This window comes from Copadichromis virginalis, linkage group LG16 (assembly GCF_057382275.1).
Source record: "Copadichromis virginalis isolate Kocher_CV1m ecotype Utaka linkage group LG16, C_Virginalis_male_GT1.1, whole genome shotgun sequence".
Taxonomy (NCBI): Eukaryota; Metazoa; Chordata; class Actinopteri; order Cichliformes; family Cichlidae; genus Copadichromis; species Copadichromis virginalis.
In genome coordinates, this window is record NC_140633.1 from 2320370 (window position 1) to 2332466 (window position 12097).

Sequence of the window (12097 nt, forward strand, 5' to 3'; positions counted from 1 at the left end):
ATTCCGGAATTCCGAACATTCCGGAACTCTGAACATTCCGGAATTCCGAACAGCCAGGTTGGAATACACATGGTCTAAAGTCTTGTCTCCTCTGGTGTGGCAGGAGACATGTTGGTGGAATCTGGGGAGGACTGTCTTTAAGTTGGTGTGGTTGAAGTCGCCAGCAACAATAAAAGCAGCCTCGGGGTGTTTATTCTGGTGTTTGTTAATGGCTGCAGAAAGTTCTTTCATGGTGTTTGTTAATGGCTGCAGAAAGTTCTTTCATGGCCAACCTAGCATTAGCGTTGGGGGGGATATACACGGCAGTGAGTATGATAGAAGTGAGTTCTCTGGGGAGGTAATAAGGTCTGCATTTGACCATTAAAAACTCCGCATTAGGTGAGCAGTGACTCTCAGTAGTAGTGGAGTTCATGCACCAAGCATTGTTAATATAAATGCACAAACCTCCACCTCTGGTCTTGCCGGAGTCATCTGCTAGCCTGTCGGCTCGGTGTGTGTGGCGTCCTGCTAACTCGATAGCATTGTCCGGGCAGCTGTTGTTCAACCATGTTTCGGTGAAAAAACATGACATTTGAGTCCATAATCCGTCTGTTGTTAGTGATGGAGAGCCGTATCTCATCCATTTTGTTTGCCAGAGAACGGACATTGGCGAGGAAAATTCTGGGTAAAGGCAGCCGGTGTGGTGTTAGCTTTAGCTTAGCCCGTAGCCCTCCGCGCCTACCTCGCCTTTGTTTACGATCCCGGCGCCGTCTGCGTGCACTTCCGCCTGGCCAGGGAGAGTGGGCAGCCTCCGGTGTTCTGGAGATCTCTGGGATGAGTCGGAGATCGGCGATAAAACTGTTGGAGTTATGAGTCCATGGAGTTATGGACTATAATAGTCCAAAAGTCCAAATCTTTAATAGAAAAGACAGGCAGAACTCAAACAAACAATAATCCAAACGAGGAGCTTATATACACACTGGAAAGTAAATAATTATAAGTTATTAAATCAGACTAATTAAATACAGTAAAACTAATAAGGGAAGACGAACACACGGGAAATAAAAATGACAACAGTGTAAACATACCAAAACTCAAAATAAAACAGGAAAGCTACTACAAACCAAGTGTGACACAAATACATTCATATTGAAACATATGTGATAATTTTCTTTCTTTGTAGAATTTTTAAGATATGTGTTAGAACAGTCATTATCCTGTTTGGATTAGGAACCAATCATTTTTGCCAAATAGTTAACACAAACTTAGAACAACAATGAACAATTTTCAAGATTCTGATTTACAGAACAAACAAAAGTCACAAAAGGTTTCATTATTTAAGAGACAAGATCAAGTTTTTCACACAGGAATGAAATGACAGAATCCAGTGCAGCGGGGCCAAAGGTGTGTGTCAGCAAACTGAAGGTTGAGGAATCAGTCAGCTCATGTTTAAGGTTGTGTTGGATTTTGAGAAGAGTCTGTCTGTTATTAGAAAGTAAGATTAACAATGTTACACCAATAACCCAAATACGGGGAAATGACAAATAATACCAAAAAAGATACAACTTTCATATTGTTTTACTAACTTACTTTGTCATATCAGCACTTGAATGGTCGATGCCTTTACAGACCATGTCTGTTGTGACATCACAGGCCAATCTTCCGGCAAACCCGAGGGCTAGCTCCCCAGCCTCCTCTTCACTCAGAACACTAAACACTGTTACTTTAGTTTTGGCCTTCTTAGGCCTGTCAAGAATCATTGCGGGCAGTTTGGCTTTACGGACCTAAAAAAGAAAAAGTGCAAACACCAAAAGAGCAGAGAGAGACACACACACACGCACAAAGTTAAATGCTTTTGTTTACATGGTGTAATTGTGTATATGTTGCAGCAAATGCACAATTTCCAGCCACATTGTCACTTCATTGATACGAGTAACCCGGATTTATTTCAGGTGACATCAAAATCACGAAATGTATACCTACCCCAATCAAACCTCTGAAAACATGAACTGACATGTTCTCTGCGTTGATTCTGCGCTTGATCTCGTCTTCTGTTATTGTGTAGGTTTTCTTTTTTGAGCTTGGTACAGATAAGCGACCATGCACTCTGTAAACTGTACTAGTTCCTTCTGAATCAGTTTGGAATTCTGTATCTGCATCGATCCTGTCAACATCAGCAGCAGCAGCATTATCTGTACTCAGACTTGTGCCGTATACTTCTGCTTCTTTTTCTTTGTCTTCAGTCTGTGTACCTTCATCTCTTTCAGTCTGTGTACCTTCATCTCTGACTGTCAGTCTTCCTATCTCACTGTTACTTGTCGGTTTGCTGCAGATGTCCTCTCCCTTAGGAACTTTTCCTTTGTCATTCGCTGCCTGATGCTTTCCCTGATGACATTCTTCACTGGCTACTTCTATTGCTCCTCCTGTATAGCCACCTACTATGCTGCACAACTCCTTTCCCTCTGCTGTGCTGCACTGTGCTGTTACATAAAGAAGAATGATATAAACAGCACTATATCAATTTAATTGTGAAGAGAAATCCCCACAATACGACACAGTTATGTCTAAAATAGTTTTGTGTAAAAACTGGATCTTGAAACGTCCACTTTAATTACACAGTCCTGGTGTGCAAAGGCAAAATTACGAAAAAAAATTTCACTTTAAACATTTTTGGACATTGTTTAGTTACAGTTGTGGTCAAAAGTTTACATACACTTGTAAAGAATAGAATATAATGGCTCTACCGAGTGTCCCGTTATTTCTAAAACTCTGATTTTTCTCTGATAGAGTGATTGGAACAGATACTTCTTTGTCACAAAAAACATTCATGAAGTTTGGTTCTTTAATGACTTTATTATGGGTTAACATAAAAAAGTGATCACATTTGCTGGGTCAAAAATATACATACAGCAACATGAATTAGCAATTTTGGTGACTTAGAAAGTTGTCAGTGAACTGAGCTTCATAGCATGGCCTCTTCACTTCTTGCGAGTGATTATGAGTGACTACAGTTGGTGACTTCTCTTAGGCCAATTAAATAGGGCTCATTGGATACAAACGCCCACAAACGCTACAATGGAAAAGTCAAAGTAGCTCAGCATGGATCTGAAAAAGAGAATTTTTGACTTGAACAAGTCAGGAAAGTCACTTGGGGCCATTTCAAAGCAGCTGCATGTCCCAAGAGCAACAGTGCAAACAATCGTTTGTAAGTATAACGTGCATGGCACTGTTTCATCACTGCCAAGATCAGGAAGAAAACGCAAGCTGCTGCTGAGAGAAAATTGGTCAGGAGGGTGAAGAGTCAACCAAGAATCACCAAAAAGCAGATGTGCCAAGAATTAGAAGCTGCTGAAACACAGGTGTCATTGTCCACAGTCAAACGTGTTTTGCATCTCCATGGACTGAGAGGCTGCTGTGCAAGAAGGAAGCCCTTGCTCCAAAAGCGGCACCTTAAGGCTCAACTGAAGTTTGCTGCTGATCACATGGACAAAGATAAGACCTTCTGGAGGAAAGTTCTGTGGTCAGACAAAACAAAAATCGAGCTTTTTGGCCACAATGCCCAGCAATATGTTTGGAGGAGAAAAGGTGAGGCCTTCAACCCCAAGAACACCGTGCCTACAATCAAGCATGGTGGTGGGAGTATTATGCTGTGGGGCTGTTTTGCTGCCAATGGAACTGGTGATTTACAGAGAGTAAATGGGATAATGAAGAAGGAGGATTACCTTCACATTCTTCAACATAACCTAAAATCATCAGCACGAAGGTTGGGTCTTGGGCGCAGTTGGGTGTTCCAACAGGACAATGACCCCAAACACACATCAAAAGTGGTAAAGGAATGGCTAAATCAGGCTAGAATAAGGGTTTTAGAATGGCCTTCCCAAAGTCCTGACTTAAACCCCATTGAAAACATGTGGACAATGCTGAAGAAACAAGTCCATGTCAGAAAGCCATCAAATTTGACTGAACTGCACCAATTCTGTCAAGAGGAGTGGTCAAAGATTCAACCAGAAGCTTGTGGATGGCTACCAAAAGCGCCTAATTGAAGTGAAAATGGCTAAGGGACATGTAACCAAATATTAGCACTGCTGTATGTATATTTTTGACCCAGCAGATGTGATCACTTTTTTCTGTTAACCCATAATAAAGTCATTAAAGAACCAAACTTCATGAATGTTTTTTGTGACAAAGAAGTATCTGTTCCAATCACTCTATCAGAGAAAAATCAGAGTTTTAGAAATAACGGGACACTCGGTAGAGCCATTATATTCTATTCTTTACAAGTGTATGTAAACTTTTGACCACAACTGTATATTGTGACTTACTCTCACAGAAGATACAGATGCCACAAACAGACTTTGAACAACGCATGTGCTTGTATGCACCACATTTCTGGCACTACACCTGTGAATTAAAAAAAAAAGAAGAAGAAGAAATAAACAAACAAAAAACAAATGAACAAAGTCCATTATATAAACAATCTATATGGCTAAGGACATGTCATAGTGTACCCGGTCTTTGGCTGCAATCACACACCAGCACTGACTGCACTTCCTAGTTCGTTCTGCAAAATATAATTTGTTTAAGTACAAGTTACATTTTCCAATGTTAGAGAAAAAGAAGGCGGCTAATTTTATCTTTACCTATTGAGGAAAATAAGTAGTGGCAAAGTCGGGACCTGAGCTTTGTGATTTCAGTGTTGTACTCCTCCACTTGTGTTTTACCGTCAATGAGAGATTGGGGAAACTAATAATTGACGAAGAAGAAAAAAAAAAGAACAAAAAGAATTAGATTAACAAAGAAATGGGTTTTTTTTTACACCCCCCGAGAAAAAAAAAATAGAGCAACCAAAGCCAAAGCATTACTGCTGAAATGGTTCAATCTACAACAAAAATTGAGATTTTACCATCCTGCCTCTAAGGCTTTAAAAACTGAATAGACAAAAATGTAAACATTACTTATATAGGTTAAAGCTATAGTTTTCAGTACCATTATGACATGCACTCCACATGAGTTCCCATCCTGTTGATGTGGGTGGCTCACATGTGACAAAGTCCACTCTCCAGTGCAGCCTCTTGCTGAAGCAAATGAGCTGAGAGATCGCAGTTATTACAAATAAAAAGCATATAGAGAAATCAATAACCACGTTCGGTAATGATTTCAATTAAATTAAATATGTTATGTTAAATATGTTAATTAATTACCTCCAGTTTTTCAACACCGCACTTTTTCTGACCTCCGACTCGCCAAATGAATTCATATAGGCTATGGTCCTCTTGGGTATGTCACAAAACTGTTTTGTAAAAAGATGGATATGGTAGGCTTGGGCCGTGAGCTTTCCTAATGAGGGACACTGAAAAGTATCATGCACTAGAGAGAGTGCAAAATCTGTGCAACTTACAAACAAGGTCCAGTGGCTGCCGTTTTCCAGACAGGCTCCAATCAGTTTCTCATACATCTGAAAGATGTTTTTCTGGAAATAAAAATAATGTGACAAGTATGTTTTTCTGTCAAGAATGACACTGCAAAACTGCGAAAGCTTGTCAGGTGAGACTTGTAATTAATTCTGCAGATACACAAACATATAGAAAGTGTCATTTTTTGTTTACATTAATTAAGTTCTATAGTGTGTACGAAACAAATCAAGACCACAGACTCAACACGCACCACTCAATTTTTGGTTTTCTTTATCAGTTGGCCAAGACAGAAATGTTTTAATCTGTGTGCATTGCTTTTGAGCAAGTCTTTACACAGAAAAGGTTTCAGAAAGGTATTTTTCAGGTTCTTCTGACAAGGCTTCAATTTTGGAAAATGCTGTTTGTTTATAGTGGCAACTTATAAACCCTTTGTGATAAGAACATAGTTACCACAGTCCAAGTCATACCTTCAAAAAGTATGCACTTTGTGCTCTTGTGGACCCATCCAAAATTTTTCCAGTGATTTGGCTTGGTATTGGATAAATGTGAGGGAAATTCTATAAAAATAACATAAATACACTTATGTTTTCAAATACATTACAAAAAACGTAAACATGCTATGTCATTATGATCAAACAAGCTTTTCAACATACCTCACACTGCAAATAGATTAGGCCATCTATTACCTTATAAAACAAATAAATAAATACATATAAATAAAAACAGAACTAAGGAATACGATTCATTAAGTAAATTGTACAATAAAGTGTATTTAAAGCAGAATTTAACATTAGTTTTATGACAACATAAAAGGATTTTTATGTCAAGAGGTACCTCATCTGAAATGTTTGTCTGGTCAAACAGGGATTTCAAACTTGAAATACCAATAGAGTTTGGTCCAGCTACTCCCACAAGGTAATCTGTGAGAAAGCATATGCTGTAGTCAACAGATATCATTTTCTTTTTGCATGCTGCAACCATCATCCATTTCAGTCTTCTAGGAGCTTTGTCTGGTTGTAGTTCTTTTTTCTCCTCCTCTCCCCTCATCTATGAATTAAATTGTTTTCTGACCTTCCTTCCCAATGGGATGTTTAAGCAATATATGTATGGTCAGAAGGGGGTGAAATTTTCATTGCAGTTGTACGTGTAACATTGCATGTGATAATAAAAGGCTTGATTGGTTGATTATTCAACATGAGTTGACATTTACCTGACATTGTGAAGGAGTCACAGTTTCTGTAAGGGTGTAAGAACATAACATGTGGATTTGTTACACTTCTTTTTCACAAGTTAATAACAATCAATAATTTTCATTCCATTATTAACAAGCTATCACACGATGTCCCAGGGACAACATCTACACGATGTCCCTGGGACAACATCTACACGATGTCCCTGGGACAACATTTACACTTTGTCCCAGGGACAACATTTACGCGATGTCCCAGGGACAACATTTACGCGATGTCCCTGGACAAATTTGTAAATATCTGGATTACTGTTAATCTCCATAGAATCAAGAACTCATGTCAAGTTTCACAGCTATGGACCAGTTAATTATGTTTCCAGGTGATAGTTTGATTCATAGATTCAGCACACAACCATAAGTCTAGGCCTTTTAGTCCAGATTCTCTTCACTTATGTTTGTAAAATGATCAGGGAAGCTAGTGCAATTTTGCCTGACCCAACCCCCGGGCCACGAAACACCCAAAAAGTTGGGGAACGCTGGTCTAGAGAACACTGGTTAGCTAATGCTGTCGTCAAGTAGCCTATCGCTAGCAAACAAACAGCAAGCCAAGTGAGGAACATATGTATAATGCTTACCGTAACACTGGTTAGCTAATGCTGTCGTCAAGTAGTCTATCACTAGCAAACAAACAGCAAGCCAAGTGAGGAACATATGTATAATGCTTACCGTTTATTAAAGAAAAGTATTCTAAATTGACTTCAAATTCGGCGGACAGGCGAATTGACTTCAAATTCGGCGGACAGGCGGCGGTTTCTCGCTTCTTCACTTGTATTTCGAAATACTCGAAGGCGGGTATTTCGAAGTCGCAAAGGAATGACGTCACAAGAAGGTGATTGGTCACCTGCAATGTTGAAACTGGAACAACATTAATTATGATGATGTGGGAACAATGCTGACACGAGGATATCAGATCGTCCTTTTGACACAACACCAGCTAACTGACAAGACTTAGTTAAAAGCTAATATTATGGTTGAATATTATTGCACCTAACCTTGGGCTCCAGTATTCTGAAATCCCCACTTCCCCTCTGATAAACCACATGATTATGTAACAAATATGTCAGCTTAGAAGAAGAACAGAGGACAGTTTATTCAGGGTGTGACAGCACTTTACCACCTGTGGCCAACATATCATACAAATTTCTGGACTGGAGCACGTACATCCTTAAAAACTCCAGGACTTCATCACAGCCTCTCTCACATCTGCTTCACATGTGTAGTTTACAGGAAACTTAAATAACACTGGCTGAATATGTTTGTAGCAGGATAAAATTAGGGTCCCTTATATGAATGGGATTTAAACAGGGAGAAAGAAGAAAATGTTGGCATCAGTTCCAACATTTCACTTAATTGAGACTCACTTGTGTTTAACCTTGGAATATGTGAACAGATTACTTATTGAGTCCTTTCTCAGTCCATGGGTTGTAAAACCGCAACATCCTCCATCCGTAGTAAGAGAAAGCGTCTGTGGCAATAACCAAAATGTCTCCATACAGCCTTCGTGAATAAGAAAATGGGTGGCCAGGAATTTTTTTTTTAATTTTTAAATTGTATAGAGCTAAATATGAAACGTGTCTGTGAGTCCTTCAGTCCAAATACTCGAGGTCGAGAAGAATATACAGCAGCCGCTGATCCCTCAATGGCACCAGTAAGACGGCAGGACAGCAGGGCCTCTTCCTCAGCAGAAAAGTCTCCTCCACTGCTAGCAGGAGAATGACACATGAGTATTTTAAAGGTACTGCGTGTACAGATATCACCGTTGGCTCACACAAGCTTGCTCTGACACAGCTACAGACCTTGGCTGTGTCCCAATCCAGCGACCGCACGCTCCTGAGTACACATTTTGAGACCTATTACTTCACAGCGACACGACGGCTGTCCCAATCCGAAGTGTACTCCAAATGTGCCATCGATTTCCCCAAATTTGAAGTGTGGTCCGGTGTACACTTCATGGTCCCATATATCCCACAATTCATAGCGCGGTGGTGGGTGTGGATAATTTTCCCGAAAAATACGGCAGAGGGCAGAAGCGGAGCGGCCGAAGAGTAAACGTTCAAAAGTAAGTTTACTGTATATGATGTCACTTATTTATGTGCCAATGTTTAATAATGAAGAGCATTGAAACATTGCTGTTGGCCACATGTCGGCAAAGATATGTGACATTAGGGATGTTTGTACTAACTTGGTTTTAAAGCCTTTAAAATATACGCCGTTCAATAGTCGACCTTAATCTTACAGAGAATGTGATGATTTTGTGGATAATTAAAGTCAGTCATATATCCACAAACACAACAAGCTGAAAGTCAGTGATGCTGCTCGGTTTGCAGTCCTGAACATCACGGCACAAGCAGGATCCACTGCACTGTTAATGTTAGCTATGTTATATTGCTGCCTCGGTGGTGTCGAGCCAAACGGACTTTAACGTGTGTTTGAACGAGCTGACGGTTCACTCGTTAAGCTGAAAGAAAGATGCGTCAATCACAGGAGTCACACATGTGTCCACTGTACCATCTGGGAACTCTTCTTGTTTAGCACTCGTAATAACACAAACACTAAATCCTGCTTCTCTGGTGCTGTTGTGTAGCAGTGTGTACACCTGAGACTGTCACCTGTCTGTCTGTCCTGCACTCTCTCTCTGTTTCTTTCTCTCTGATTGTGGAATAAAAGTATGAACATGTGTTTATAAGTTACACTTTTGTTTGAATCCTGCAGCTTATCACACATTTGATTTCCATGTGTGACGACTGCAAGTGTCCAGAGTGAGGACAGACTGAGGGACCCACTGCTGCACATCATCTGTGAGGCTTTGCACCCCTGATGATCCACCAGGACAAACTCAGCAGTGTGTGAGGAAGAGGAGGAGGAAGAGCCAGCAGCAGCTGACAGATGGAGAGAACAGACAGACTGTTCCCTGTTTGTGAAGGACTGCTAGGAAAGTTTAACATAACTGTCTGTGCTGAATCAGTCTTATTAGGTAATGTTCAAATAATGTTATCATCCCAGTGTTTCCAGTGTGGGAGAAAGTACTCAGGGCCTTCAAGTTACACACTATGAAAGGCAGCAACAAGTTTAATGTTCAGAAACCTAAAGTATGTATCAGCAGCAGAATGGAGCTAAAAAAAAATGTTTGTTTCAGTTCTATGAAGCTTTGAGTATTTTGGATCAGTAGCACTGCTGTGTTTGTTGCATCATATTGCTGTGATTGTTTATATGCTTTATATATAGTTAGTTCAAATGCACAACATAAATGACAACTTACTGTTCACTGAACACACATCACTCACTGAGTTAGGTCCTTCTTGCACCTTTTTAAAAACACATCCCTTTAGCTTACATCTTGAAAGTAGTGCAAGCCATATGGGTTTATATTCCAAACAGTGACACACGAACTTGATCACCAAAGTCCGCTTAACATGGCTGCTAATTTTCAAGCTTACTAGCTTATTCACGATTAGCACATCATAACATAACCAAACGATAACATATATAAAGAAACAATATACGTATAAAACACCAATTCTTACCTAGCAGGAGAATAAATAATCAGTATTTTAAGGCTACTGCATGTACAGATGTCACTGCTGGCTCACATGAGCTACCTCTGAGAGTTTACTCCCCAGCTGACTGTCGCGAAAGAGTCGTAAATCACCGGCATTGTAAAACTTTAAATTATTCCAGGGCATGTTAAAAACAAAACACCAAACAGATGGACTGGATATTAAACGGTATCAAACGACTAAATGAACACAGGGTTACAATTACATTCTACCATCGTCACATCGAGAGTTTATTCATTAATCATCAGAGTTCAACAATGTGACATCCAGTTGAAAAGAGCTTCAGTAACGCAAGCCAAAACAGGCTAACAGTAAATAACAGCACAAAAACAGCCGTGCTTATCGACAGCTCGACAGTTCGACATATCCTCAACAACTCACCTCAGTATGGCTGCCATTGGTCACATTTTAACTGTCCGTTTTACAGCCTCTTACAGAAAATGAACGCTTACACGGTACACCGTACACATATACAGTATATTGATTTTATTTGGTTTTAGAGTTTAACCTGAAATCTTTTGCTGCTGAGCAGCAGAGCTCCAAAGCTTCCCCTGTAACCATGGTTACGCAGAGGCGTAACAGTGTTCCAACAGTGACGTCACATACCTGTGTCAGACTGATACCTGGATCAGTCTGAAACTTTTATTGGCACTTTTCTGCTGAGATCCGGAGCTCGTGGGCCTGGCGGCCTGGGATCAGATGAGCTGCTGTGTTTTTCATGGAGAAAAAATAATTAACATGGAATAACGTCAGTCTCAGATGGGAAAAAAAAAGATGCAAGAAAAAGAGGACAGCAGATTGAGAAGAGATTTCTTCAAACGGTAAGGAGCTTCTACCAAGTGATATTTGATAAGGTTAAAACTTCAAGCTTAAATCTAATGTCTAGATTCATGCTAAACTTTTCTGATTACTCAGTGAATCTGTTCATATGTTGCCGTTTTAAGCTATCGGGTAATTTCATGGTGACAAATGTCTTTGACAAAAAAAAATGCAGGATTAATTAAAGGCTAAATATGACTGCTAGGTTAGGACGTGGTTAGGAGCAAATACTTAGGAGAGACAGATATTTTGCTCTGATAGAAATCTTTATTAATATTTATAGAACGGAATTTGAATGTGAGGGTGTGCTGGGAACGTCTAGCAGAGGCCCCAGTCCGCGAGATCTTCAACGCACACCTCCGGCAGAGCTTCAACAGCATTCCGAGGGAGACTGGGGACATTGAGTCCGAATGGACCATGTTCAGCGTCTCCATTGCCGAAGCTGCTGCATTGAGCTGCGGTCGCAAGGTGGTTGGTGCCTGCCGTGGTGGTAATCCCCGAACCAAATGGTGGACACCAGAGGTGAAGGGAGACACCAGGCTGAAGAAGGAGTCCTATCGGGCTTGGTTAGCCTGTGGGACTCCGGAGGCAGCCGACAGGTATCGACAGGCCAAGCGGAATGCGGCTCGGGCAGTGGCTGAAGCAAAAACTCGGGTGTGGGAGGAGTTCGGAGAGGCCATGGAAAAAGACTTTCGGACTGCCTCGAAGAGATTCTGGCAAACCGTCAGGCGTCTCAGGAGGGGAAAGCGGTGCTCTACCTGCACTGTGTATAGTGCTGGCGGAGCACTGCTGACGTCGACTGAGAAAATTGTCAGGCAGTGGAAGGAATACTTTGAGGACCTCCTTAATCCCACTGACACGTCTTCCGAGGAGGAAGCAGAGTCTGGGGATGAGGGGAATGACCCGCCAATTTCCGGGGGCGAGGTCACTGAGGCAGTTAAACAACTCCTTGGTGGCAGAGCCCCTGGTGTTGATGAGGTCCGCCCCGAGTTCCTGAAGGCTCTGGACGTTGTAGGGCTGTCCTGGTTGACACGCCTCTGCAATGTTGCGTGGAGATCAGGGGCAGTACCTGTGGACTG

The 12097-nt window shown here is 41.0% G+C and overlaps 2 long non-coding RNA genes across 4 annotated transcripts; both read right to left on the reverse strand.

Annotated features, from left to right (window-relative positions):
• Positions 1-872: 872 nt before the first annotated feature.
• LOC146690051 (uncharacterized) lies at positions 873-4542 on the reverse strand. Of its 2 annotated transcripts, XR_014915608.1 has the most exons (4): positions 4488-4542; positions 4302-4380; positions 1570-1763; positions 873-1461 (listed from the first exon to the last, which is right to left on the reverse strand). It is a non-coding gene; the product is annotated as an uncharacterized LOC146690051 (long non-coding RNA). The 2 variants fall into 2 exon arrangements; XR_014915607.1 differs by lacking the exons at positions 4302-4380; positions 4488-4542 and having other exon boundaries at positions 1570-2659.
• A 380-nt stretch (positions 4543-4922) lies between these two features.
• LOC146690052 (uncharacterized) lies at positions 4923-6426 on the reverse strand. Of its 2 annotated transcripts, XR_014915661.1 has the most exons (4): positions 6047-6426; positions 5861-5950; positions 5378-5449; positions 4923-5269 (listed from the first exon to the last, which is right to left on the reverse strand). It is a non-coding gene; the product is annotated as an uncharacterized LOC146690052 (long non-coding RNA). The 2 variants fall into 2 exon arrangements; XR_014915660.1 differs by having other exon boundaries at positions 5861-6426.
• Positions 6427-12097: the final 5671 nt, after the last annotated feature.